Below are 27,284 nucleotides of genomic sequence, written 5' to 3'. Positions count from 1 at the left end.
GTTCAGGGATACCCAAGTAAATTAACTATGATCATCCAGATTGAGTAGTCACATGGTTGTTTTCAAGGATTGTCCACAACGGATATAAGGAAAGTCCAGTGTCCCTGTAAGACTATCCGTCTTTACTTGGGATTCCAGTTCTTAAGGGCCCAGAGTTGCTAGTTTCTGGAGGGAGGAGGCCAGTTCTTTTTATGTCTGTTTCCATGGCAGGGGCCTGATCCATTCATCTCTTTCCTGAGCCCACACCGAGTCCCTCTCCAGAACCAGAGGTCCACAGCCCAGGACAAAAATGAACCAGAAGCAAAACTAGTATGAAATACGGTGTGAGGGTCAGAGAACCCAGCTAGGGGACCTAGGGAGAAGGAGGGATGGAGACCTAGGTGGAAGCCAACTCTGGTGGGAAGCATCCAGTGAGGTCCTGGGGCTGTTGGAGACCCCAAAACAGGCCAAGACCCAGACCATGGACAGCTGAGGAAGAAGAGTCCGTTGTGCTTGAGAGGCCCTGAGGGGTCAGACTGGCCATGGCTTCCATTGGGCCTCAGCCCCACCTTGCAGGAGCCGGAGTGGATTCCCTCTGAAAGAAGCAGTAACAGAGAAGCAGCAAGAAGGAAACGAGGATGATGAACAGAAACAGCAAGGCTTCTAGCATGGCGATCATTCTTAATGCAGGGACAGACAGGGCCTGGGGCTCCTGTAGACTTCACAGGGTTGATTCTGGACTACCAGCTTGGACCCTGGGCATCACCTCCTTGGAGCAATCTGTCCAGCAGCCACAGCTCCATTTCCCCAAGAGAAGGGGCTCCAAGCCATGGAGATCTCTCAGCCACTGTGAGGTCACAAACTCCAGGATGGTGGAATGTTGGCCTCCTAGCTATGGCCCAAATCTTTCTTAATGAGACCAGTATGTTGAAAGCAGGATTCCTGGTATGTAATTATACCTTTTTTTTTTTTTTTAACTTGCCTCTTTAGACTTTCTAAATAGAGGAAGTATCTTTTCCCTGTCTTTAGAAAAATATCAGGCAGGCCTCATAGCTTTTCTTAGGTACTAAGTCTTTAAACGCTGAAAATAGTGAACACTGTTTCCACTCAATTATTTTAAATGCCAGTCTAATATATTAATCACATTTTTAGCGATAATAGCGACTTCTCTCACCATCTGGGGCCAAGCTCAGGGTGGGCTGCTGTCTAGCTGAGAGTGGAGGGGAGACTTCTCCCTTACCCAACATGTGTCTCTCTTCACCAGGAGGACTCCTCTTACTTTCCTACCCCCAGTATCTCCAGGATCAGAACAGGTGGCATAAAGATTGAGGTGGAGGGGAGATTCCTCTCCAGGTTGGACACATATTTAAGATAGGTCTTTCTCTCTTGGCCTCTATTTCAGGGATTCTTTGAAGAACCTACCCTTGTCCTAGGGATATGAACAGGCCAGTTCCTTCCAGGTGGTCCCCTCCCCCTAGCAGGCTCCCTCTCGGGCAGGACCTCTTGGGTAGCAGGCGGACATTCTGACACTGGGAGAGTTCTCGCACCCTGAGCCCTCAACCACCAGCCGGGGGTATAGGTTCTTGACTTGGCCGCGAGAAAGCATTCGAGGACCAATCAGAGTAAAGTAGAGCAGAGAAGCTTTATTGCAAAGCAAAAGTACACACTCGAAGAGGAGGTTGTGCAGGTGCACTCAGGGAGGCAGTCATGAGCAACCGGCGGAATATATACACGTAGGGTTCTGGAAACAGTTGCAAGAACTCCATAGAGCATCACGCAAGCTCGAGGCTAGTGACTATGCGCAGGCGCAGTCTGAGTCTCCTCTCGCGGTCACGCGGTAGGGACGGTCTCCTCGGAGTCCTCTAGCGCCCCCAGCGGAGGGGTCCGTTTCCGTCAGTCGCAGGCTAACTGGGGCTTTTGCGCATGCGTGCCGCAGGTGCGCCCCCCCCCCCGTGTGGCGTCTCTGCGGGTTTTCACCGCCACGAGTATCCTGTTATCCAACAGGTGTAAGGTCGGCTCCGTGTTCCTTGTCCTTCTTCCTCCTGCTGCTTCCCAACATTTCCCTATTCCACCTGCCTCACTACCACCGATGCTACATCTGCTGAAGAAAATGATGAGCCTTGGACGGAGGAGTGGGTCACACCTGGCTCCCCTGAGCTCCCTACCAGGGTAGCAGGTATCCAGCTCCCACGGGGTTCTGCCGCAACCCCAGGCCCTCCACTTGTTCTCCCTCTTGGGGGCAAGGGGTGGTGGTGGGGTGGGACTATTTTAAGAAACAGAACACATAATTCTCCCTCGTTTTAATGTCTAACGAGCAGTCACTGCTCAGTTATTTTCTTCCTAAATTCTGCATCCGGTCCAACACCTTCTTTGGAAGGCAGCTGCCATTTTATCAGATGGAACCTTCAGAAATGGCCGATACTGGGCCACAATTTGCTTACCACAAGGGCAATTTCTTGTTGCTTAGCTTTTTATTCCTATATCGTGGTGACTCTTTGGTGCCTTGCTGCAATGCCCATTTTAGCATCTTATTGCATAATAAGCAATAATGATGATGATTATTGATGATTGATGATTATTGATTATTGATTATTGATGATTATTGATATTGATTATTGATTATTGATGATTAACAAGCCTCAGCTCCACCTTTTAGACGCTCAGCCTCTTCTCGGTACTGGGGATGCACAAAGAAACTGCCCCAGATCCCTTCCCTGGCATCGTGAGAGCAAAGGGTGCAGGAGAATAATCTAGGATTGAATCGTGGCTCTACCCTTTTACAATCTTCTTAGGGCACCCTTGCCTTAATCGCCAGCTTGGGACAATAAGGCCCCCAGCCTGAGCCAGGCAGGGAGGCCCATCTCCTCCTAGGATGTCCCAGACTCCTGGGGTGCTGGGAGCTGTGGAAGGGACATGCTCTCAGCCTCCTGCTTGCTGCTTCTCTCCTCTTGCTGCAAAGAGTTGATCAAAGGTAGATGGCTTTAGACCTGGGCTGATGAACCTAGCAGCTGGCAGCCACTGAGGCTTATGGAGCACTGGAAATGTAGCTGGTCCAAATGTCAGTGTTACACATGCATCCGACTCTGAAGACTTTGTTCAGAGAAAAAAGATAGCAAATATCTCATTAATAATTTAAGGATATTTAAAAATGGTGAAATGACAAGATTTTGGTTATATTGGGTTAAATAAAATATACTATAAAAATTAATTTGGGGATCCCTGGGTGGCTCAATGATTTAGCACCTGCCTTTCTTTAAAAAAATTAATTTCACTCTTTTTTTGTACCTTTTTAATGTGGCTCTCAGAACATTTTATTTTTATTTATTTTTAAAGATTTTATTTATTATTTGAGAGAGAGTGTGTGCATAAGTAGAGGTGGGGGGCAGAGAGAGAAGCAGACTCACCTGCTGAGCAGGGAGCCTGAAGTGGGGCTCCATCCCAGGACCCTGGGATCATGACGAGCTAAATGCAGACACTTAATCGACGGAACCACCCAGGCACCCCAGAACATTTTAAATTAAATATGTGGCTAGCATTATATTTCTACTGACAGTGCTGCCTTAGACTTTTCAAACATAGCACATTCTCTCAGGCTCATAAATAATCCCACAGTGTCCTTGCTGTGACAGAAGACCTTGGCTTTCTCAGAAATATTAAAGTATGGCAACTAGTATGCTTGACCATTTGCTCTGTGCTTTGGTTTCGATATCAATCATTTCACATTATTCTTGAAGCAATGCTTTGAGGGGAAAGCTATGATTTTGTCCACTTTTCAGAACAGGAAAACTCAAGCTAGGTAGAGGAGTTGGGTCATTTAGTCAAGGTCACACAGAGCATATAAGCAAGAACAGGAGGCAGGAGAGGACACCAGGGCTTCAAGAGTGCACACCTGACCCCGTGGTACAGTGTCTTCATAGCTATAGTATCCGCCGTCCCTGCTCATCAGAGAGTTCCCCAATGTTCTCACAGTCTTGAAATCCCACAGACTCCTCCCAGGTACGCAGTATGGAGAAGCTCACCTTCAGAGATTCCTTCCACCCTCTCGGTTGTATCCCTTGGGCTTGGATTTCCCCACTGTGCTGACCTAGTCAGTAACAGGAATCTGAGCCGGGGGGGCGGGGGGGGACCCTCTCCTCGGGCTGTTTATACTTCAGAATGTGGGCTGAGTTAGTGCCAGGATTGCCTCAGGTTCAAGACGAACAGTGGCCCAGGATGCAGGTAGTGTTAGCACTTGTGAGATTTGGGAGCCACAAGCCCCCTGTCTGCAGTGTCCTGCTGGGAGCATGGGTTCTCTGTCTTCTCTGCCACTATGCAGATCTGATCAAGTCCCTCCTGCTTCAAGGACTCATTCTGGGGACAAAGGTTAGCAGAACACCCGCCCATCTCTCTAGGTTTATCTCCTTGTCACTCTCACGTTCCACTTTCAAGTCATCAGAACAATATTTTAACCTGGCGATGTCCAAATATATGGCCAGAATTCGTTCATTTGTTCAATTGTGCCAGCCCCCAAAACGAGGTACTGTGAATGCAGTGGTCAATCAGGCAAGAACCCTATGGTCCAAAATACCTGCAATTAACATGAGCTCTTGCTAATAACAGCTCCTTACGTGGACGAGTAACCATTTCGATGAATTAGTAACAAACCAGTGGCCAAAACAATAAAGAGAAAAGCAATATAAGTGAGAGAAATGTTATTTCCAAAATTTCAGGCTGTTCTTGAAAATTATCGCAAGCCCCACGGAGTCAGAATTCGACCTCCCCGCCACCAGGGGGCGCGACAGGACCGCGCGCGCGGGATCCGCCCCTGGAGGCGCCGCTCTAGGCCGCAGCCCGCGCTCCCGCTGCCTTTCGGCGGGCGCCGGGCGGGGGAGGAGCCTCGCGGCGTCGCGTGCGGTCCCGGGCCACCCGGGTCCGTCTGCCGCAATCCTCAGGCATCCGCAGCCCCCGCGCCGTAGCTCGCGGCGCCCGGGGTGAGTCCGGGGCGGGGGTCGCCGGGCGCGTGGTCTCTGGGCTCCCACCACCTTAAGGGGAAACTGAGGCCCGGGGCGGGCGCGGAGAGCCGGCGGAGGTCAGCCCCGGTTCCCGGCCCCGCTCCCGGCTCCGGGGCGGGCCTCTGCGGGCGGGTCCTGGAGGAGGGGCTCCCGGGACGGTCCCGCTGAGCGCGGGCGGCGGGTGCGCAGCCGAGGCGGCCCGCGGCCCGGGATGCGCCCCCGCCCCCGCCCCCGCCCCCAGCCGTCGGCCGGCTGCCTACCAGGTGAGCGGAGCCGCCTGGGCCCGCCTCGCGGCCCGCAGCGCTCGGGAGGGAGAGTGCGCGAGCCGGGCCGTGCGGAGCGCGTGTCCGGGCCTCCAGTCGGCGGCGCCCGCGGGCCCCGAGCGGCCGAGGGTGGTTCCCGCCTCCCCCCGCTCCTGGTGCCGGGGCCGGCGGGCTCTGCGGGACCGTGACGCGCGGCGCCCGAGGCCGGCCCTGTGTGCAGGGGTGAGGCCTGGGTAAGTGCTGCCGCGCGTGGGGGGGCGGGGGGGTCCCTGGAGCTCAGGCTCTGCGGGAGGAGGCCGGAGGGGGCCGGGTTCAGATCGTGCCGCAGCCCGGGGCCGGCCACAGAACCTTGGCTCATCACTTCCTGGTGCTGCGCTTCAGCTTCTTGCAAGTGCGGAGAGTGCCAGAGCTCTGGAGGGACGAGAGTCCTTGCGGGTGTCCTTTGTCTTTGAGGCCACAGTGCCCGGCACGTAGTAGGTTCTCAGGCTGCGTTTGTGGGGTGAATAAGCAGTTGAGGCGATCTTGCCGGGAGGTGGTCTTCCTGTTGATGACGGGAGGTGGAATCTTTGCACCAAGTGCTGACGGTGCTCGGGGTCCTGGGCTTGGCGGCGCAGCTGGGGGCGCGGAAGGGCTTCTCTTCCTGGCTCACCGTGTGTCTTTTGTGCACCTGCATTCGAAAGTGATCGTGGTCTGTCGGTGTCCTGGTCATTGATAGTGCAGGGAGAGGAGTCGCTGAAAGCGCTTCCCCGTGTTTGGAGGGTCCACTCCTGTCCCTTCCAAACTCTGGAGCTTTCCCACACTTGCTCCCCCTCACCACCTCTCAGGTGCCTCCTGGTGCCGGCCGTCTTGCATGCTCTCTGTGCCTGGCTGGGCGAGGTTTCTGTCTCTGAGGCTGTAAAGGGGGAGCAGGGTGTGGGTCCTCCCTCAGTGCATGTCTGAGTTGCTTGTCTGGTCTTCTGACACTGGTTTCTGATTTCAGCGGCCCGGTGTCCCTTTCTGCCCCTGTGTTTCAGGTGATTACGGGCTGCCTCTGTCCTGGTCATTGGTAACACAGGATGAGGAGAAGCTGCAAGGTTTTCTTGATGTTCACAGGTTCCAAAATGGGACAGCCTGAGGTGACGGAGCACGACGAGGTAGGTGGAGGGAGGCGGGCTTTTAGTGCCTTCACCTCCTCAGACCAGATTCCCCCAGCGTTTCCCTGTTAGTGAGCATGGTGATTTCCTGGATGTGTAAAGCCACGCCAAGTGCTTCTTGTCCCCTGCAGGAGGGTCTCATGTCTGCTGTCCCACATATGTGAGAGGTGACCTCCGGGAGAACCAGGATCGGGAGGTCCCAGGTGAGCGGTGTCCTGCTTGGGTCTCTAGAGCTTAGGGCTGTGAGGCCACAGGTGTTCAGATGATGTGATGTGGAAATGAGTGCAGGTGAAGGCTGCTTCCCAGTGTTCCCAGCTGTCTGTCCCCTCAAGCAGGTCTGGGCCCTCTTCTCCTGAGAGCCCCCAATGAAGGCTCCTGTGACCTGGAAAGCAGCAGTGTGGGGATGGACAGAGGGCTGCATTTTATTTTATTTTTTTAAAGATTCTTTATTCCTCAGAGAATAGGAAGAGAGATGCAGAGACATAGGCAGAGGGAGAAGTAGGCTCCGTGCAGGGAGCTGATGTGGGACTCGATCCCGGGACTCCAGGATCACACCCTGCACTGAAGGCAGACACCCAGCTGCTGAGCCACCCAGGCGTCCCAGAGGGCTGCATTTTAGAGGCAAACTGAGATTTGTATTGGGTGCACGGCTGAGTGCTGTTATATGAGCCTGAGTGCTGTTAGGTGACCACTTACACTCAGTCTTCCAGAACCCAGGAATCCTCAGTATTTCTGCACTGTTTGTCTTCCCTTCATCTCCTGGGTGGGCGTGGTAAACCTCTGTGTGAGTAAGGGGAAGCTTCTGTAATCTCAGGCTGTTAGTCTGGGCATTGGCCTGTATGCCAGGCTCCTAGTTCAGGCCAGTTCCTGGGTTGCTGCCCAACCAAGCCTCCCTTCTTGGCCCACTCACTTCCCTTTTCTGCTCCTGCATTCGAAAGTGATCGTGGGCTGCCTGTGCCCTGGTCATTGATAGTGCAGGGAGAGGAATTGCTGAAAGCACATCCCCGTGTTAGAAGGGCCCATCCCATCCCTTCCAAACCCTGGAGCTTTCATACACGTCTTTCTTCCCACAAATTTGTGTTAATTCCTGGTACTCGGGGCTGTGTGGCTTGCCTAGTGCCCTTTTTTGCCAAGCAGGGCCCTGCCTTGGTGCTTCTGTTCCTGGGCCAGTGGTAGAGCCATGGTGGAGGTCCCTCTTCTCCCAGGGCTCCCCCCAGGAAGCTTTCCCTGCCTTCACATCCCACCCTTCCCACTCCCTCACACCATCTTTCAGCCCGGGTCACACTGGACATTGGTGATTTGCTTGTCATGCCTCTTTTGCTGTGGTCTTAAGGGCAGTGCCTCTGCCTTGGTGTCTAATCTGTAGTACTTGGACAGGGCAAAGCAAGGCGGAGGAGACTGAGATGCCACATGGTAAGGCAGTGGGCCCATCCCATTGTACAGTGTCACTGGGAAGACAGCGCCCCAGAGCAAGCCAGCCTGCTCAAGCTGAGGCATCCTCCTCTTCTTGGAAGTGTTTCTCTCATCTTGGTCATGGGCTGGACCCATGGTGCCCAGGGGATGATGTTTCTCTGTCCTTAGATTAAGGGGCAGGGAATGGAGTAGTAATCCACCTGGGCAGAACACATGATAGTTGGCACATAGGTAAGCTACCCTTACACACTAGATGGAGGACCCAGGGCCCTCCCACCACCTGTTTCCCCTCTCATCCCAGGCTTATGGCTTCCTGTCAGCATGGCTCTCTCCCTAAAACTCGGCCTTGACAACCTTTTGGCATAAACTGGTTAGCAACAGATTGAACACAGGCACATAGGTTGATGTTGATGTTATCCTGTCACAGATCATCTGCAGACCCCTTTCTAGAGTTAAGTTTTTGTCTCTGAGATAGTAGTGTGGGACCGTTAAGGAATAGCAGTAGGCCACGTTTGTGGGTACTCTAATCTGCTAGCCACTGTGCTGGGTGCCCTCTGCCCACTGGGGCCTGCCGAATGCTCATCTGTGCCTTGTGTTTTGTAGGTGGGTCTGCACTTGCAGAGGCACCATGAGAGGTGTCATCTCTTCAGTGGGCACGAGGCCATGGGGCCCAAGGTAAGGTGTTCACATCTCTCTGGAATCTTGTGCCCTGGGGTTTAAATGAGAAGTGAGATGAAAGTGTATGTCTTGTGAGCTCGCAGTTGTCTCCTCATTGTGGGCAACCCCTCAAGTACCAAGAGAGGATGGGCCTCTAGAAAGCTGCTCAAGTAGGTGAGGGGCTTCCCAGGGCAGCTCCCTAGTGTCAGCAGTGGGCCCTGATGGAAAGCATGTGGATTTAGGCACCAGAGACCCTGGTCCAGCCTCTGAAATTACTTAGTTTTGTGACCTGTTCTCAGTCTCCACTTCAGCAAAGCATAACTGGGATAATGGTGAAATGTTTTAAAATTTTTTCATGGAGTTGTCGTGACCATATGATCCTGATTTTTTCCAACTCAAAAGCATTTCTGAATTTTTTTTTTTAAAGATTTATTTTAGAGAGAGAGAGAGCGTGCGCATGCAGTGGGGAGGAGCAGATGGAGAAGAGAGAGAGAGACTCTCAAGCAGACTCCACAGTGAGCACAGAACCCCCAACATGGGCACGATCCCACAACCTGTGAGATCATGACTTGAGCTGAAACCCGAACTGGGCGCTTAACCAACTGAGCCACCCAGGTATGCCAGCATTTTCAGTGTTTTATGCTGGAAGTGTCTTGACTCTCTGGCATGGAGGTGTTACAGGGTCTCTACAGGGTACACAGAAGCTCCTCTGTGTTTGGCTAGGGCTGCTCACCCTCCCTCAGGCCATTCCCCAGACCCCTGGCACCATCCTCCCCATCCTTCCAGGCTCTCTTTCTATCCTTTTCTGCTACTGCATCCAACAGTGATTGCAAGCTACCTGTGCCCTGGTCATTGATAGGCCGGGAGAAGAATCACTGAAAAAATTCCTGTGTGTGAGGGATCCAGCTGTCCTGGAGCTTTCTCATGCTAGCTTTTTTTTCTCCTGCTGTTCCTTCAGAGCTTGGGCTTTTGCGGGCTCCTATGTGATGTGGTGACTGGGCTAGCCCCCTGACCTGTTGGGGGCTCTTTCTGTCTTTTCACGTTACAGATCCTCTTGTCAGCAGTCAGTCTACACGTTTCTGTATGGGTCTCTCACTGGAATAAGTCCGTATAGCACTCAATGGCACTCATAAGAATTGCAAATCATGGGTTCTGCTTTATGAATTTATGGGAGTGGAGGCTAGCCCATAAGAGCACATTAGTCAGGACAGTGTGTGGATGCATTGCTCATGTGTGTTTTGTCTTTGCTCCTTTACTCTTTCTTGAGCACAGTGTGGATTGCTTCAGGAGCTGTCAGTAATGTTAAATAAATAAAGAAAAATCTAGATGGGGCCTGCACTAGGGGCATGGGGGAGTTACCATGTCATGGTCTGCCAGCAGTTGGAGTTTTCTTGTCAGTCACTGATGGAGGAGAGTGTTGACTTATAATCTTGCCTGTTGCTCGCCTTTCACGGACTTCGTCTGTGTCTTGTGGGTTCTTTTAGAAAGGGTAACCCTAGGGGTTGACTGGAGAAAAAACTTTCAGGCCGTGGATCTTTGAATCTGTATTGTAGACTGCGGACTTCCTAGCCTGCTTTCTAGTTCACGTCTGTAGGACATTGTGACTGGGTGCTTAGTGTGGTCCTCCATCCACAGCAGGCTGACTGGCTGCTGCCTTTTGTGCTGTGCACTGCCGATGTGTTCAGGGAGCAGAAACCCTGCAACGGTGCTTTCACTTTGTATACTCAGATACAGCGTGGTGCCCCTGACAGATACAACATGGTGATGCTAAGAGCCCTGTCTTGGCTCCCAGGTAACAAGGGCAGTGAGGTTTGAGGTCAAGGTGTCCATCGCATTGACACCCCCCCCCCCCCCCTCCAACTTTTGGTCGGGGCTTCTGTCTCGTTCCCGAGACCTCTTCCCTTTATATTCAGGTATTGTGTTTGCAGATGGGATCCCTTTGTGCCAGTTTTGTTCTCATCTCACAATGAGGTGGAGGTAGTGAGAATAACATGTGAACAACCTGGTGCCCAGGAGCCATTGAAGAACCCAGAGGGTTCCCTTGTCTTTCCTACCTGCTCTGTCCGTTTTGCATCAGGGGACTTGTCCTGTCCTGTAGCCTAGTTCCTGGTCTCTGGTTCCTCAGCCAGGCTGGAGGATTTAAGGGACAGTGGTGACCATTCTGAAAAGACAGTTAATCACCCCATACCCCGCTTCAGACCTGGTAATTCAAATGTCTGAGGGTAGAGTCTGGAGATTGAGTTGGGGTTCCCTCACACTGTGTCCTCAAGCATTCAAGATATTTCCTCATTTCTCCTTCAAGTGGGCCTGGCAGTGTTGATCTTCACAGGTCTGGGCACCTAACCAGGACAAGTTTCATCAGAAGTTAATTTTGCATTTGCCTTTCTTGGCTGGGTCTTATTAAGTGGGACTTTGCAAAATAGAATGGCAGGCTGAGCGGGCAAGTCATGACAATGTGGGGGAGAGCTGCTGAGGATGGTGGTCCATTCCTTTGCTCAAGATACAGTGGGACTCAGGGTCAAGCCCCTGACAGCGGTGAGCTGTCCTCCTATGGCTAGCTATATGTGGTCAGTTGCCCTGATCATGAACTATTTGAAAGAAAATAATTTATTATAAAAACTGGATTTTCAAGATGTTTTCCTTTTATTATTAGCCTCTCTTCTGGTGATAATCTAGTTTGGCATGCATAGACTAGATGCTTAGGCCTGGTTAATGGGGACCCTCTCAGTGATGTCACTTGGGGAAGGAGGCAATGGAGACTAAATGCTTGTATGCTTTTTCTCCCTCTTAGATCAGCCTTAGATCTGGAGGCTGTTGAAGTAAGTCCCCAGGCCATAATGAGTCCGTGACCCTTGGGATGACTTGGGATCTGAATTTGCTAATCTGTCTCCCCAAGGTGAGTTCATGCCCAGCGCTGGGGGACCCAGAGGGTGGGAACTCCAAACCATTGGTCTCACCTGTCCTTTCTTTTTTAGATTCTCTTGGCATTATTGGACACCAGAAGAGCAGAGGATGGAGGAGTCCTCCCCAGAGGATGGAGGAAGCATCCCCAGAGCACCCCCTGCTGTTACTCAGCTCATTATGAACCAACTCTTCCCTCCACACAGGAGATCGGAGGGAAATCCCTGGGGCTAGGGCTGGCGTCCACTTCAGCTGGCTCGGAATCTTGACATCAGTGCCCTGAGAATCCGTGGACTGGGAAGGCCAGCCCCGTGTCGCTCTGCTGTGCCTGGAATGACCTTAATGACCAAGAGTTTTTCTTTTGAATTGTAGCAGCTCATCACTTTACTCTCAGCCCACCCATTTCAGTAAGTCTTACAGACTCACTGTGGCTGCCTTTTAAGTTCGTAACGAGCTGTGTGCCTCTGAGGCTGGGTGTGAAGAAGTGGATCACAGCCAGCTTATTTTCACCCCTGAGCCTCTCCTGTCACCATCCTGAGGCTTGGCATGCAGGCTGCAGTCTGAGGTGTTCCGTTAGGACTAGAAGGTGAGGACACCTGGGTGGCTCAGGTGGTGATCCGGGGTCTTGGGATCGAGTCCCGTATTGGGCTCCCCACAGGGAGCCTGCTTCTCCCTCTGCCTATGTCTCTGCATCTCTCTCTCTCTGTCTCTCATGAATAAATAAAATCTTTTTTAAAAAAAATAAAGGTAGTAACAATACAAACAGGTTTGAAAAAATCCCTATGCTTGGGAAATTTTAAAACATGGTTTAAAATAATTTCATCAGAGGCCCCTGGGTGGCACAGTTGGTTAAGGCATTGGACTCTTGGTTTGAGCTCAGGTCTGATCTCAGGGTTATAAGATCCAGCCCTGAGTCAGGCTCTCTGTTTAGTGTGGAGTCTGGGTGAATTTCTGCCCCTCCCCACTTGTACGTGCTCTTCTCTCTTAAAATCTTAAAAACAAAACAAAAGCCTAGTAGAAGATGATACCATAAGGGGAATTAGAAATATTAACAACTGAATTGAAAATTTTTGCATACCAAAGTTTGAGATGTAGCTCAAGTAATTCCTAAGGAGGAAATTATGCCTCTTAGGGCTTAAAATAGAAAAAAGACTGAAATTTAATAACAAAATAAGTAATGAGAATAAAAATTAGAGCAGATTACTTTTTTGTCTATAAAAGTTTATACTTTGACAAAATGAACAACATTAAAATTGCCTCAAAATGGAAAACTTTAATAAAGACTGCAGGGGAGAGAGCTCAACAAGGTGATTTATTCGCAGGTTGCAACATGAACTTTTGGTCACTATCAAAGCTGTGCTTTTCTGACAAATCTTGGATCTGCCCCTGAATGAATATATAATGATCCAAACATATGGCTCATTGTTGGGGAAAATTGAAGTCTATTTGAAGGGGGTACAGGGGTCTTTGAGGTTTTGGCTTCACACTGTCAAGTTTGGTCAGAATCCAGCTGTAGATAGGTCATGAATGAGAGACATCATTGATCAGGCTTTTAGAATTTTCCTACCAATCCTGAAGATCGCAGAGATGGACCTCTACTAAGACAGTAAGACTAGGGATCCCTGGGTGGCGCAGCGGTTTGGCGCCTGCCTTTGGCCCAGGGCGCGATCCTGGAGACCCGGGATCGAATCCCACATCGGGCTCCCGGTGCATGGAGCCTGCTTCTCCCTCTGCCTGTGTCTCTGCCTCTCTCTCTCTCTCTATGTGACTATCATAAATAAATAAAATTAAAAAAAAAAAAAAAAAAAAAGACAGTAAGACTAAACAGCAATGAGCATGGAAGAGAGTGAAAGCCTCTTGAGGAATTTCTGAGGATGTAGTGAAGGATAAATGACTAAAAACACATGAGCTGTGAAGACATTGATAAAGTAGGAGCTGTGACTGACTCACTGATTGACAAGGATGTTGAAACTTTAAAATCACTAGACCATTTTAAAAAAAAATTTATTCATGAGAGACACACAGGCAGAGGGAGAAGCAGGCTCCATGCAGGAAGCCTGACTCAGAACTCGATCCCGGGACTCCAGGATCAGGCCCCGAGCTGAAGGCAGACGCTTAGCCCCTCAGCCACCAGGTGTCCCTAAACTTTTTTTTTTTTAAAAGACTTTACTCATGGGGATCCCTGGGTGGCTCCGCAGTTTAGCACCTGCCTTTGGCCCAGGGCGCGATCCTGGAGTCCCGGGATTGAGTCCCATGTCCAGCTCTCCTGTCGGGTTCCCGGCATGGAGCCTGCTTCTCCCTCTTCCTGTGTCTCTGCCCCTCTCTCTCTATGTCTATCATAAGTAAATAAATCTTAAAAAAAAAAAAAAAAGACTTATTTATTTGAGAGACACAGAGAGAGGCAGAGACATAGGCAGAGGGAGAAGCAGGCTTCCTGCAGGAGCCTGATGTGGGACTTGATTCCAGGACCCTGGGATCACGACCAGAGCCAAAGGCAGATCTTCAACCAACTGAGCTACCCAGGCATCCTGGTCTTTAGACCATTCTTGTACCGGTCTTTTTGCTTGGACAGGAGTCTGTTTCTTTGAACCTAAAAAGTATAAAATTATTCAAATGTTTTTATATTAATAGAATCTCTATGTAATTAACTCTGAAAGATGGAACTTCTTCTGTCAGTGTGGTGTTTTTTATCCTAAATTTGGTAAACAAAGAGCTCTCACAAATTTTGAATTAATTGAAACCTAGAGAATGCTAACATCTAATTGTATCTTTTACACTTAAGGTGAAAGGGCAAATCTGTTGTGTTACCTGGTGGCCATTCAAGGAAACACAGATCCCTTAGGACTAAAAGACATTTTAACCATCTGATTCTGAATTTGGGAAAGGAAAAGGCAACAATTGTCAGAGGACAAACGAACACTTCACAATTTTCAAATATAAGAAAAAGTTACTGCAAGATGATTTTAAAAACCACAGCAAAAAGTACATAGCTATTAGAAACTTAACTTTTTTTTTTTTTTTTTAAATAAGGAACTTTGGATCCCTGGGTGGCGCAGCGGTTTGGCGCCTGCCTTTGGCCCAGGGCGCGATCCTGGAGACCCGGGATCGAATCCCACATCGGGCTCCCGGTGCATGGAGCCTGCTTCTCCCTCTGCCTGTGTCTCTGCGCCTCTCTCTCTCTCTCTCTCTCTGTGACTATCATAAATAAATAAAAAATTTAAAAAATAAATAAATAAATAAATAAGGAACTTTTGTTGAGACAAATCAAGAGTATGCCAGGTAGCATCCAGATGGCCAACAGACACATAAAGACATGCTCAACATCACTCAGCATCAGGGAACTGCAAATCCAAGCCACAATGAAATACCACCTCATGGGCAGCCCCGGTGGTGCAGCGGTTTAGCGCCGCCTGCAGCCCAGGGCATGATCCTGGAGACCCTGGGTGGAGTCCCACGTCAGGCTCTGTATGATGCCTGCTTCTCCCTCTGCCTGTGTCTCTGCCTCTCTCTCTCTCTCTGTCTCTATGAATAAATAAAATCTTTAAAAAATTTTTGAAAAAAAAAATCACTTCATCGGAGTCAGAAGGGCTAGTATCAAAAAATTAAGTCTTGTAGATGTGGAGAAAAAGGAACCCTTGTGCACTGTTGGTGGGAATGTAAATTGGTGCAACCACTCTGGAAAGCAGTATGCAAGTTAAAAAAAAAAAAAACTACCGCATGATCAGTAATTCCACTATAGGATATTTACCCGAATAAAAACACTAATTCGGGAAGGTAGAGCCACCCCTATTGTTTACTGTAGCATTACTTAAAATAACCAAATACGGAAGCAACCCAATTGTCCATCCACAGATGAATGGATAAAAATGTATATACATGTGTATATATACATATGTATGTATATATACACACACACAGAATGGAACAGCACTCAGTCGTAAGAAACTGAAAGCCTGCTACTTGCAACAATATGGATGAATCTAGAGAGTATGGTGCTAAGTGAAATAAATCCACTAGAGAGAAAAGTGATTTCAGTCATGGAATTTAAAAAAACAAAACCACCAAAAGAAGACCAAAGCAGATTTTTAACTATAGAGAACAAACTGGTGGTTGCCAGACAGCAGGTGAGAGGGGATGGGTGAACTAGGTGAAGGGGATTAAGAGTACGTTTTCTGGGCAGCCCCGGTGGCACAGCGGTTTAGCACCACCTTCGGTCCAGGGTGTGATCCTGGGGTCCTGCGATTGAGTCCCATGTTGGGCTTCCTGCATGGAGCCTGTTTCTCCCTCTGCCTGTGTCTCTGTCTCTCATAAATAATATAAATAAAATGTTTGAAAAAAGTACGTTTTCCGTGATGGAGCACTGAGTTGGATATAGTATAGAATTGTTGAATCAGTAGACCTTGTGCACCTGAACTAATGTAACATGTCAGTTACACTGGAATTTTAAAGTATCTGGGAACAGAATAACATTTTTTAAACAAAAAACCCCCTAAATTCTAGTTTTATTTCTGTGTGTGTGTCAACCATGCAACAGTGTGCAGTAAAGGATTTATAAACCTACCTTCTTTTTTTAAAGGATTTTATTTACTCATGAGAGAGACAGGCAGAGGGAGAAGCAGGCTCCCCGTGGGGAGTCTGATGTGGGACTCGATCCCAGGATTCCAGGACTGTGGGATCATGACCTGAGCCAAAGGGAGACGCTCAACCACTGAGCCACCCAGATGCCCCTATGCCCCTATAAACCTTTCTTATGGATAAACATTGAGCCAACTTTGTCAAAGTTTTTATTTTTTATCTTTTTATTTTTGTCAAAGTTTTTAATATGGGTTTTTGTTTTTTAAGAACACGGTAGTATAACTCAAGTCAAAAAAATTGTTAATAAGTTTGTACACTTACAGTATAATTTATTATTTTTGTTTAGAGACTAAAAAATGAATCTTATTTTCAAAATATAATTTTATGAACATATTACATAAAAAGTCTTATATCCTAGTGATTTACCATTAAATAAATTATAATCATTCCCTTAAACAAACTATGTGTATTATCTTATATATATACTTGCATCTTCCCATAATTCTGCCAAATATCGTCTTAGTCATTTTTGTTAATTACCATTATTAGCAAAGTAAATACATTTTGTTTTCTCTAGACTCCAGAAAACTAGAAGACAGGAAAATAACTATTTTTTTCCATTGGTTTACATTTAGTATTCTCTTTTTATATTTAAACACACCAAAAGAATTAAAAAAAAAAAGCACACCATCTGGTTAATTTATAGCTATTTTAAATGTATAAGAATAAGGGATATATTAAAACTAGGTTTGGTGACTGAAGTTTAAAGTTTATCCGTGGACTCAAATTAACATTTGAGGTTTTACAAAAGGACCTAAAAATGACAATTTTTTAAAAAAGATTTTATTTATTCATGAGAGACACAGAGAGAGGCAGAGACACAGGCAGAGGGAGAAGCAGGCTCCACACAGGAAGCCTGACGTGGGACTCCCTCCATCCCGGGTCTCCAGGATCAGGCCCTGGGCTGAAGGCGATGCTAAACCACTGAGCCACCAGGGCTGCCCTAAAAATGACATTTTAGCTAAAATATTATCTTTTACAGTTGGTAATGCTATAAAGATAAGATCAAAGCCCCTGCAGGGCTTCAGCTTGAGCTGTGGAGAGCATCCCCCTCCTTATTGGAAAGTCTGTCTGCCTTTGTCCTTTGAGAGTTGATAATATTGTCGCTCCCTTTAAACACTCTTGAGTCACATACCAGATGAAAAATAGGAATTAGGCAAATAGAAATGAAAATGTCAGCGTTGTTCATAAGAGCTAGATGGGGAAGGCAGCTCTGTACCCACCGGGAGGGCTCCCTAATACCTAACACCCCCTGAATGCAGCCTTGCCCATCACTGACAGAGGCAGAGCTTTCATGAGACCCAACAGGGTTCTTTAGGAAGATCTGCAAGCAAACTGAGGCATCTAGCGATCAGGGTGACATGCTGAGCTCTTAAAGTACAAGTGAGGGTCAATTTTTGGTCACAGATTTCAGCTGAAAATTACCCAAGCATTCTGATAGCCAGGGAAATCCTGAATGGGCTGTTTAACACATACTCAGGGAGCACCAGAGATGGGCCAAGCTGTTCTTCCAGCTTCAGAATTGTCCCACAGGAATGGAGGTGGAGAAAGATGGGTGACCCATGGGCTTTCGGGAAGACTCTTGTTGAATTGTCCCAGAAGTATTGGGGTTGAAGGAGTCATGGAGGCAGAAATGATTAGATCAGAAAAGTCATCCATCATTTTGGAAGGGGGTGGGGTATGTTGCAGGTTTTTCTTTTTCTTTTTTTAAAGCTTTTATTTGAGAGGGAGCAAGAGTGAGAGATCATAGAGGGAGAGGAAGAGGGAGAAGCAGACTCGCTGTTGAGCATGGAGCCTGATGCACGGCTTGATCCCAGGACCCTGGGATCATGACCTGAGCCAAAAGCAGACACTTAACTCACTGAACGCCACCCAGGCACTCCTGTTGCATGTTTTTCACATGGCAATGACCAGATCCCTCACAAAGCTGCCTTCTCTGTGAGAGATGAAAGATGGATGTGCCAGAAGAAATGATCTTGGGCAAAAAACCCTTATGCCCAAACCTCGTCTAGAAAGACAGGAATCCCTGCCTTCAGGGGACAGTGTGGGTTCACTGGACGGGATTACAAGCACAGAGGACTAGACTGGACACCAGTGGGGGTCCCCAGGGTTTGGGACTAGGGAATACCCCGGGACCTTTACATGTCTCTGAGGGAATAAGGACATCCAGCGGCAATGGGGGAAGAATTTCCTAATAGTTCAATAAATGAGGGCACAGGGGAGATTATGCTTAATTTAGCCAACCTAAAGAAATGAGACCCTTTTCCACCCTAGTTTTGTGGAGTAAGATGCATACCTGATATTCATAGGAGTTATTGAAGGAACCAGGATTTACATCTAGATGTTGTCTTTGGCCAATATCCCAACAACTATTGGGACAACTCTGTAATAGAAAGTGTTCTTCCAAGTCAAGGAACACTTTTTTTTTTTTTTAATGGAAAAGGTCAGTTTTATGAATAAAGCTTTGACAATTAAAAAGTCTATAGGTGTCTTTGGAGCTTTTGTGCTTCAGTGGCACAAATATTGTGGTTAAGGGCTGTGCTTCCTGGAGAGCTCCCATACTTCTTGTAAAACCGAGATTTCTATTCAGCCTGGCACAGGTTTGACTCTCAGCCAAGTTTAGCTACCTTCTACTTAGAGTAAATCTTGGGGCTAGAAAAAATCCACAAGGGCTTTATCCTTAAAATACTCTCCAGTGGCTTTTTATTTGTAAGACTAGCCACTTCTGGGCGAGGTTGGAACTTTCTGTCTTCCCCTAGGATGGGCTGGAGTAGGATATGCTGGGAGGACATCTTTCCTTTGTCAGTGGTCCTCAACATGGTGCTATTTTACCCACCGCAGGGGGCTTTCAGCAATGTCTGGACACATTTTTGGTTGGCACCATTGTGTGAGTGTGTGTGCTACTATCTAGTGGGTAGAGGCCTGGTAGCTGCTAACCATCCTACAGTGTAAAAGGATGGCCCCTTGCAACAAAGAATTATCTGGCCTAAAATGATTACCATGCTGAGGTTGAGAAACTTTGGTTTAAGTCCAGCCTTTTCTATGGCGTGTCTCACTCTCTCTGCATCTCAGCTATAGACCTCAATGTGGAAGGGTGCTCCCAAGAGCTGTACAGTGCACAGCCTGCATAACCACATGTGGCAACCCTGTACACCCACAGGGAAGATGGGCACAAGTGTCCCTCAGGGATAAGCCTGGTACTGTGCTCCACAGGTGGAAGGAGAATGGGTGTGAGTTGAAGGACACACACACACACACACACACACACACACACACACAGAGAAGTGGAGCTACAGGATAGAGTCCTAGTGGAATTCCATTCCCTGGTACTTACCGTCTGGAGGCCTGGCCCTTCCCCTGCTCTAGTTTGCTTACATGATCAAGTCTCCTGTTTTCTGCATCAGCACCGTCAAGCTGGGTGTCTGTCACCTACAAACCACAGCATCATGACTAAAAGGCCGAGTCTTTTCTCAGCTTTCAATATGCCTGCTTATGGTTATTGTGTATGATGGGCCAGGCTCTTGCATGAGGCCCAATGGGTGTTGTGCTTCTTTAGGAAGACTTGCCTGCTGTGAAGCTGGCCTAGCTGACCCAGGAGTCCAGCAGGCAAGGTGACACACTAAACTCTAAGTAAGTGTGCTTTAGCCTTTGCTCACAGCTTTCAAACAAGAATTCATTCCCAGAGGCTCAGCTTATCTGTCAATCTACATGCATGTCTGCTAACATTAAATATAAAGTAGGCACTCTTCCTGCCAACATGAGAAGAGGTGTGTGTGTGTGTGTGTGTGTGTGTGTGTGTGTGTGTGTGAAGTGGACCTTTTTGCTTAGAGGGAATGTGCTTCTCCTAAAGGTCTAGGAGAGTAGTCAAGGTTGTCCAATGGCCTTGGCCAAAAAACCCATGAGAAACAGGGGAGCCTGTGGCTACCAAGAGGATGCAGAAACAGAGAAGAGGCAGAGGAGGAGGAGGATGGACAGTATCTATAGTTGCTCTCAAACAGCCAATGATTAGGGCAACAGAGGAGATAGAATAATCTACAGGGAAAATCATAACTTTGATAATTAACTGAGCATTGCCGGATAATATTTCATTTTGGTTCATTATCTTTCACTCTCCTGGCTGGCCATCTTCCATCTTCACTTTTAGACACCTTGGGTTTTCCTAGCCAAGATCATCAGACATTCCTGGCTTGTTTCCTGGGCCTTCCAAGATATAAACGCAACACCTCTATGATCTCATCACAGGTGTGATATTGGTTGATAGAGCAGGACAGGTTTTTTTTAATTTGAAAATGTGTCATCCTATTCCTAGTGTACGAAAGGGTCTGTCTGTATGTATTATTAATTATTTGAGAGAGAGAGAGAAAGAGAGAGAGAGAGAGAGTGAGCACTAGCAGGGGGAGTGGCAGGCAGAGAGGGAGAAGCAGACTCCCCACTGAGCAGAGAACCCAACGTGGGGCTGGATCCCAGGACCTGGGGATCATGACCTGAGTTGAAGGCAGATACTCAACTGACTTAGCCACCCAGGCGCCATTGAAGGGGTCTTTAGTAATGAGGAGTGGGCTGTGATGACAGCACTAATTTATTGATCTAGCACAGTGTGGACCAAGAACCGCCTTGAGCACTTTTCGCATGCTTTATTTCAATCTCTCGTCTTCCACGTATCACTACATCCAATGACATGTCCAACTAAGTCAACCTTTAAGGTTGAGTAGGAGGCTTCAGGTGGCAGGGTGATTGGCTCCTGCTCCCACTATTTTAAGACAGAGGATTCTGGGGTTTGGAGAGATTTTGTAAATTGCTGAGAGTCAAAGTGATGGAACCACGATTTGAAAGCAGGCCAGACTTGCCTCTTCTGTACTCTTAATTACTCTTAGGACCAGGTAGGATATGTTAGCACATTTACTAATTGAAAACAAAATTTGTATTCATGGTATAAATCCTATTTGTTGGTGGTGAATTATTCTTTTAGACCACAGGTGGGCACACTGTGGCTTATGCTCAGATCTGGCCTGCTGCCTGTTATTATAAATAAAGTTTAATTGGAACACAGCCACGCCCACTCATTTGCTGTCCAGTGGCAGTGAGGAGTCATTGTCACGGAGACTAGAGGTGTGCAAAAGCCTAAAAGATTTACTCTCTGGGTCACCTAGATGGCTCAGTGGTTGAGCATCTGCCTTTGGCTCAGGTGGTGATACTGGGGTCCTGGGATCAAGCCCAGCATCAGGCTTCTCTCAGGGAGCCTGCTTCTCCCTCTGCCTATGTGTCTCCCTCTCTCTCTGTGTCTCTCATGAATAAATAAATAAAGTCTGTTTCAAAAAAAAAGAAAAAAGATTTACTCTCTGGCCCTTTATAGCAAAAGTCTGCCGGCCCCCGTTTTCAGCTGTAAGCTCAATGAAGACAGAGACAGTGTGTTTTCCTCTCTGACTCCCTCTGCCCATAGCACCAAGCCCAGAGACAGAAACCACAGCAGGCAAGTCATTAGCAATTTGAAATTGAGATTTGTTGAATAAATGTGGAACTCATAGAGCGGCTGCATGGACTCTGCTCCCATCTCAATGAATATTACACACCAAGGAAGTGGCAACACCAGGCTTTGAGCCCACCCTGTCTGACTCTGGCTCCCATAACCAGGACATGGAAGGACACATACAACTAAGTTCGTGTTCGATATTGAGCAGGGTGCCTTGAGCTCTGTGGGGACTGGACACTGCTCATGGTTTCCCCTTTACTGGAGTTTATTCCAGTGCAGGCAGGCAGGCAGGCAGGGAGCTAGGGTGGAGCTGGCCTGAGTTGGGCTAAGGACAGCTGCAAAGGGGACAGGAGGGGGCACGGGAAGGAAGAGAGAAAGGTGGGGAAGGGGTCCCATGCTCAGGCGTGACTTCAGGTGGCCCGGGCTCCCCAGTGAGTAGCGTTCACGTGGAGGAGGCCCTGATGGGAGTGAAAGCAGGGTGGCCTGCAGCCTCTGGACCCCCAAAGGGACAGGGGCAGGGGCAGGGGCAGGGGCAGGCCCAGCTGTGGTGTCGTCCATGCCTCCAGCCATGGCTGCCTCTTCCTCAGCGTTCAGTAATCAAGGTTGGCCAAAAGGAGCAAGAAGTTCTGGAGAGAAGGCAAAAGAAGCACAGACAAGAACGATCATTTTCTGAGCTGCAGAGGATAGGAGTTTCCTGAAAGAGAAACCTTCAGCGGAAGAGGCAAGTTTTCACTTGAACGGGACGCGAGGTCAGTGCCAAAACCATGGGGGGGGGGGGCTTTTGAAAACACTGTCCCTCTTAGCTGCCTGATTCTGGGAATTTGTTTGCATTCCCCCAATACTCTGATTTCTGGAAGACACGCGTGAATGTCGCTGTCCTCTTCCAAAAATTTTTTTTTCTCCTAGGAGAACAATGTGCATCTGGGTGCTGCCTGGATTCACCGCCCTCACATAATTAATTCAGGAGGATGTGGTCCAGGATTACCTCAGAGGAAGGACATACTGTGAACAGTGAAGACATGACACCTCTGGAGTTATACAGTGAACTATCCTTGTCCCTGACCCTGCTTGTGAGGTGGTTCTTGCACTAAAAGGCCTGGGCGATTTTTCTCCAGGACCATCCCTTGCTGCTGAGGGCAGAAAGGCCAGCTGGTGGCCCAGTGGAGACTCTCACACCACCATCGAGGTTTCAGCTCATTAACCCGCAATTGGTGCATCTAATTGGACCCCTCTGCACACTCTAGTCCTGCCATTCACGGCTAATGGGCCTTGCACACTAGCAAGCTGATGTTGATGTTGCTACAGTTGATGTTCAGTTGACCTGTTTGAACTGAATACTGGAAACTGAGCTATTCTACATGAAGCCAAGATTCCATACAATCAAAACTTGCCACCTGTACTCCAAAATTTAAAACAAAAATTTCTATAAACATTATGACCAGATGTTAGAGGGCCCCAAACCTGCCCTCCCAGGAGGTCTTAGAACTCTCCACCCAGACCCCATGTCTCACTGACCTCATGGACTTGGAGCTCCGAACTGTTGAGGTAGGTATCCACTGGCAGAGGGAGAGGAAAGCCCTCCTCAAGCTTTGCTGGAAGATAAAGAGCAGAGAGACACGGGCAGGAGGGGGAAGGCTGGGGAGGTGCGGAGACACGCTCATTGCATTAGATGCTGGCCGGTGAGAGGGCAGGCTACTTCGAAATGAGGTTGGCTATTGGATTCAGGGCTGGTTTTCTGTTGGTGGGAGCATGTAGATGCAAATGCCTGATAAATGCAGCTTCTTCAGGAGGGGACAGATGTGGACAGCCCCCACCAGCCAAAATGGCCCAGGATGGGGCATGCAGTGTTTACAACAGTGGACTCATCCCTGAGGACCACCATCTCTTCCACTTTCTCTTTTATAGGACAACTTCCCTGCTCTTCTCTGGTGGTAGTAGAAGTCGGACGGCGAGGCCGGTTAGAGAAAGTCCAGGCATGGGTTCTCAGGCAGCCACTGTGCCAAGCATTATTTCCATCAAGGTCACCTATCAAGTCAATGACCTAACCTGGCCCAGAACCCAGGTGTGCTAACTCCAGGTGTTCTCCAGGTGCCGTTTGGTCTGCCACTCCTTGGCCTACCTCCCTGTGCTTTGGGACTCAACTTGACCTTCACCTTCTGGAAGTCTGGACCAACCTCTGAGTCACAGTCAGTGCCTCCTCCTAACTCCCCCACAGCTGTGACTCCTGTCACAGCATTTATCACACTGGTTGTCACTGCCTGTTACACATCTACCTTCCCAACAGAGCATAAACTCCTCAAGGGCAGGCTCATGGATTGCCAGTACCCCTGCCAGTGCAGAAGGAGGGGCTCAGCTTGTTGAATAAATAACTGAATGACTGATTGATCCATGAATCCTACAGAAAGGGTAGAATTTGACGTTTACGTGGGGCAGTCAGTAGCAGGTACTTACTTTTTTTAAAGGTAGTATTTTAAAATTTTGTTAAAATATTTAATTTATTTATTTTAGAGAGAGGGAGAGAGAGAACAAGCAGGGGGAGCAATAGGAAGAGAGAGAGGGAGAAACAGACACCTCACTGAGCAGGGAGCCTTATGTGGAGCTGAATCCTAGGACCCCAGGATCATGACCTGAGCTGAAGGCAGATGCTAAACCTACTGAGCCACACAGGCACCCCTAAAGATTTTATTTATTTTAGAGTGAGATAGAGAGAGAGCAGGGGGAGGCGCAAAGGGAGAGGAGAATCCCAAGCAGACTCTGCTAAGTGCAGAGCTTGACTTGAGGCTCCATCTCAGGACCCCAAGACCATGACCTGAGCCAAAATCAAGAGTCAGACACTTAACTGAGTAAGTGTCTGTCAGTAGCAGCTATTCTTACCATTGAGGGAGGGGTATATGGTGTGGAGCGCATAGTAATTGAGGATGACTTCCATCAGCTCCACCTGGATTGGCGGGGGGGGGGGGGGGGGCAGAACAAAGGGAGCAAATAAGACATGAATGAAAACAGGAGTCCAAGGGAAGAACATCTAGTGGCCCTCACCTCCAGAAACACTGACATGCCAGCCCACTTACAAAACAGGTTGACTGTGACTGTCACAACTACAACTCCTTCTTCACAATCTCCTAAACTCCACTCTCTGGACTTCATTCTCCATCAGTACATACGAGCTCATTTTATGGCAAAACATGACCTGAATTGCCATGGGGATATGTAGTGTTTCTTTATTCCACTTTGCATGAATATTTTAAAATTTTGTTGCAGGAGTATTAATGTGTTTGATTAGAGATTGCTGCCCCAGATCCTCCTGGAAGAGTTATATAACACATGGTGCATGTCCCAAGTTAACCTCTCATAAATTCTCAATTCTGAAGCCCATCAGCCCTGAGGGCTTTGGGTAAGGCATTGTACACCTGGGCCGCTATTATTACAGCAGTGAAAATATACCAAGAGCTTACTATGTGAGACATTTTGTCAAAGTGTCTTACTGAATTCATTGCCCTGTTTCATGTTCAGTTCCCATTTGAAGTAGTTGAAGTAGATATTAGTATTCCCATTTTACTGGGAATGGTTCAGAAAGGTTAAGTTATTATCCCAAGGTCACACAGTAACAAGTGGCACAGTTGGTAAAAGAGCCCAAATCTATCTTCCTCCAAAGCTTGTGCTCTTAACGTCCACGTCCTGTCTCCCTGTTAGCTCTCAGGCTGCGCCCTCCTTAAATGATTAACTTTTAGACATGGTATCCATTTCCTGCAAGACTGTAGTGCATCTTCTCTGGGTCCTTGGTGCTTCTCCAGGAGTCCCCTGAAGCCCTGCTTAGAGAAGAAATGCAAGAGGGTCTGGGAGAAAACAACTCACGTCGATGAAATTGATGTTGGAGTGTTTCAGTTCCAACTTCAGCTTACTGTGTGGAGAAAGAGAAGCACGGGTCACCCCAAGACGTGGCTGCTACTTCTTCGCAGTTACCTCTAGGGAGTGCAGTGCTTATGGACAAGGCCATTTCTGGGGACTGGGTGCCTAAGAGTTCCTCTGCAACCTGGTGCTTGTGCATTTAAGGATTTCAGCAGGCACAGTGATTTAAGAAGAAGTGGCATTGTTGAAAATAACGTTTGCTGAGCATCTTCAATAACTTAAATAAATTATGAGGGTATAAATATTTACTGAAAAAAAGTGGGATGCAAAGAGCAGTGCTCTGTATGTCCAATGACAAAAATGTGTATTAAGAAAAGACTGGAAGGAAAAATGAAACTATTAGTAATGATAGTCTCTATGTGGCAGGGTGGTAGAGGATTTTTAAAAAATACTTTTACAGGGGGATCCCTGGGTGGCTAAGTGGTTTGGCGCCTGCCTTCATCCCAGGGCACGATACTGGAGTCCCGGGATTGAGTCCCACGTCAGGCTTCCTGCATGGAGCCTGCTTCTCCCTCTGCCTGTATCTCTGCCTCTCTCTCTCTCTGTCTGTCATGAATAAATAAATAAAATCTTTTTAAAGACTGCTTTTACAATTTCCATGCCATGAACATGTATTATTTGCATAACATGGGAATAAACAACAATGGTAGAGAGAGGCACCTGAGTGTTGCTGGCAGACAGCTGGCACCCAGCGGAGAGAAGGAAGGCAGAGTGACTCTGGAGGCCTCGGGTGCTGTCACTATAGAAGCCAAACCTCAATTCCCCCCATTGATCCTCTTGGCTGCTGGCCTAGCTCCCTCGTTCAGGGATTCTAACCACCCTGGACTGATGATCTCTTTGCTTTCTGCTCATGGGGCAGAGTAGTTTTGCTAATCCCTTGATAAAACCATGGTGTGAGGTCCTCCTAGATCCTCCTCATTTTGCTGTGTCTCCACAGTCCAAGCCCTTGGCTGTCCTCTCAGATACTGCACACCTCCCAAGCCAGGCTGATGCATGAACTTAAAATTCTGGGACCTCCAAAAATGCTCACATGCTCACCATTAGCTTCTCTTTGTAAAGACCTCTTATGATGTGCATTTTAATGAAGTCAGTGCACTCTCTGAGTCAATGGGTATCTAACCCCAAGGCCAGGATTTGGTTCCTCTGATGGACCCGCTGCATCCTGTTCTTCAGCCAGGAGCAGCGCTCAGAGTGGGTGAGACACGGGGTACAGGTGAGGGCCCCAGAGAAGGACGTCAGGGCAAGTGCCAACCCTTGCTGACAGTTTAGTCTCTCCTGCCCACTGGCTCACTGGATTTAGTGAGTATGCTCCTATTGACTGGGTATCTGGGTGGTGGGGCAGCAAGGAGTGGCTTGGGGGCATCTTTAATCCTCAGCCTAAAATCTCCTTTTTTTTTTTTTTTTTAAATCTCCTTTTTTTGATGTGCAGTACTGACTGTTCTTCTCAATCTTACATATAAGGTCCTTGCAAAGCTCCATATCTTCCAACTAGATTATGGCTCCTAAGTAATCCCTTTGCAGAAGTTCAGCAATTCCACTGGTGCCTGAGACTGAGAGGGGACCTGAATGTAACCTGGGCTATGTGGCAACTTGTCTGGCTTCTGGCTTCCCCACTGAGACATGGTCAATATGTCTTTCCAAAGGGGCCCCCGGATTAGAGGTGAAGCCAGCCCCAGTGGAGATCTCTGTTTCCAAGGGTAACCCCAGCCATAGCACTGACCAGATTAAATGCTCAGGTTGCTGCTTGGCTATCCTCATCCTACCCCACTTCCCCCTACCCTTGCCCATGGCCGCTTACCTTCCTGGGGTCACTGAACCAACAATCCTGTCAGAGCTCACATTGATGGTGGCAGAGATGCTTGTTGTCTAAAAAAGCAAAAAAAGATAACCCAGAATCTCAGGTGACATAGAAGTCCTGTTGGCTCCCAGTCCAGGG

General features: G+C 48.3%; 1 long non-coding RNA gene and 2 other non-coding genes across 9 annotated transcripts; all 3 read left to right on the top strand.

The window, feature by feature from the left end:
• The first annotated feature begins 903 nt into the window (after positions 1-903).
• LOC125753487 (uncharacterized) lies at positions 904-25,943 on the top strand. 7 transcript variants are annotated; one of them, XR_007405455.1, is made up of 10 exons: positions 4,802-4,949; positions 6,247-6,366; positions 6,498-6,569; positions 8,383-8,454; positions 8,864-9,051; positions 11,228-11,332; positions 11,412-11,744; positions 22,030-22,191; positions 22,349-22,987; positions 23,348-25,943. It is a non-coding gene; the product is annotated as an uncharacterized LOC125753487 (long non-coding RNA). The 7 variants fall into 7 exon arrangements; XR_007405456.1 differs by lacking the exons at positions 4,802-4,949; positions 22,030-22,191; positions 22,349-22,987; positions 23,348-25,943 and adding exons at positions 910-924; positions 1,984-2,155 and having other exon boundaries at positions 11,412-14,000; XR_007405454.1 differs by lacking the exons at positions 22,030-22,191; positions 22,349-22,987; positions 23,348-25,943 and adding an exon at positions 14,368-15,103.
• LOC112674327 (small nucleolar RNA SNORA71) lies at positions 5,899-6,032 on the top strand. Its single transcript, XR_003145376.1, has one exon. It is a non-coding gene; the product is annotated as a small nucleolar RNA SNORA71 (small nucleolar RNA).
• Positions 7,290-7,422, top strand: LOC112674328 (small nucleolar RNA SNORA71). Its single transcript, XR_003145377.1, has one exon. It is a non-coding gene; the product is annotated as a small nucleolar RNA SNORA71 (small nucleolar RNA).
• Positions 25,944-27,284: the final 1,341 nt, after the last annotated feature.

Source organism: Canis lupus, chromosome 24 (genome assembly GCF_003254725.2).
Source record: "Canis lupus dingo isolate Sandy chromosome 24, ASM325472v2, whole genome shotgun sequence".
Taxonomy (NCBI): domain Eukaryota; kingdom Metazoa; phylum Chordata; class Mammalia; order Carnivora; family Canidae; genus Canis; species Canis lupus.
The sequence above is the reverse complement of the archived record's forward strand: the minus strand, read 5'-3'. Positions and strand labels throughout refer to the sequence as shown.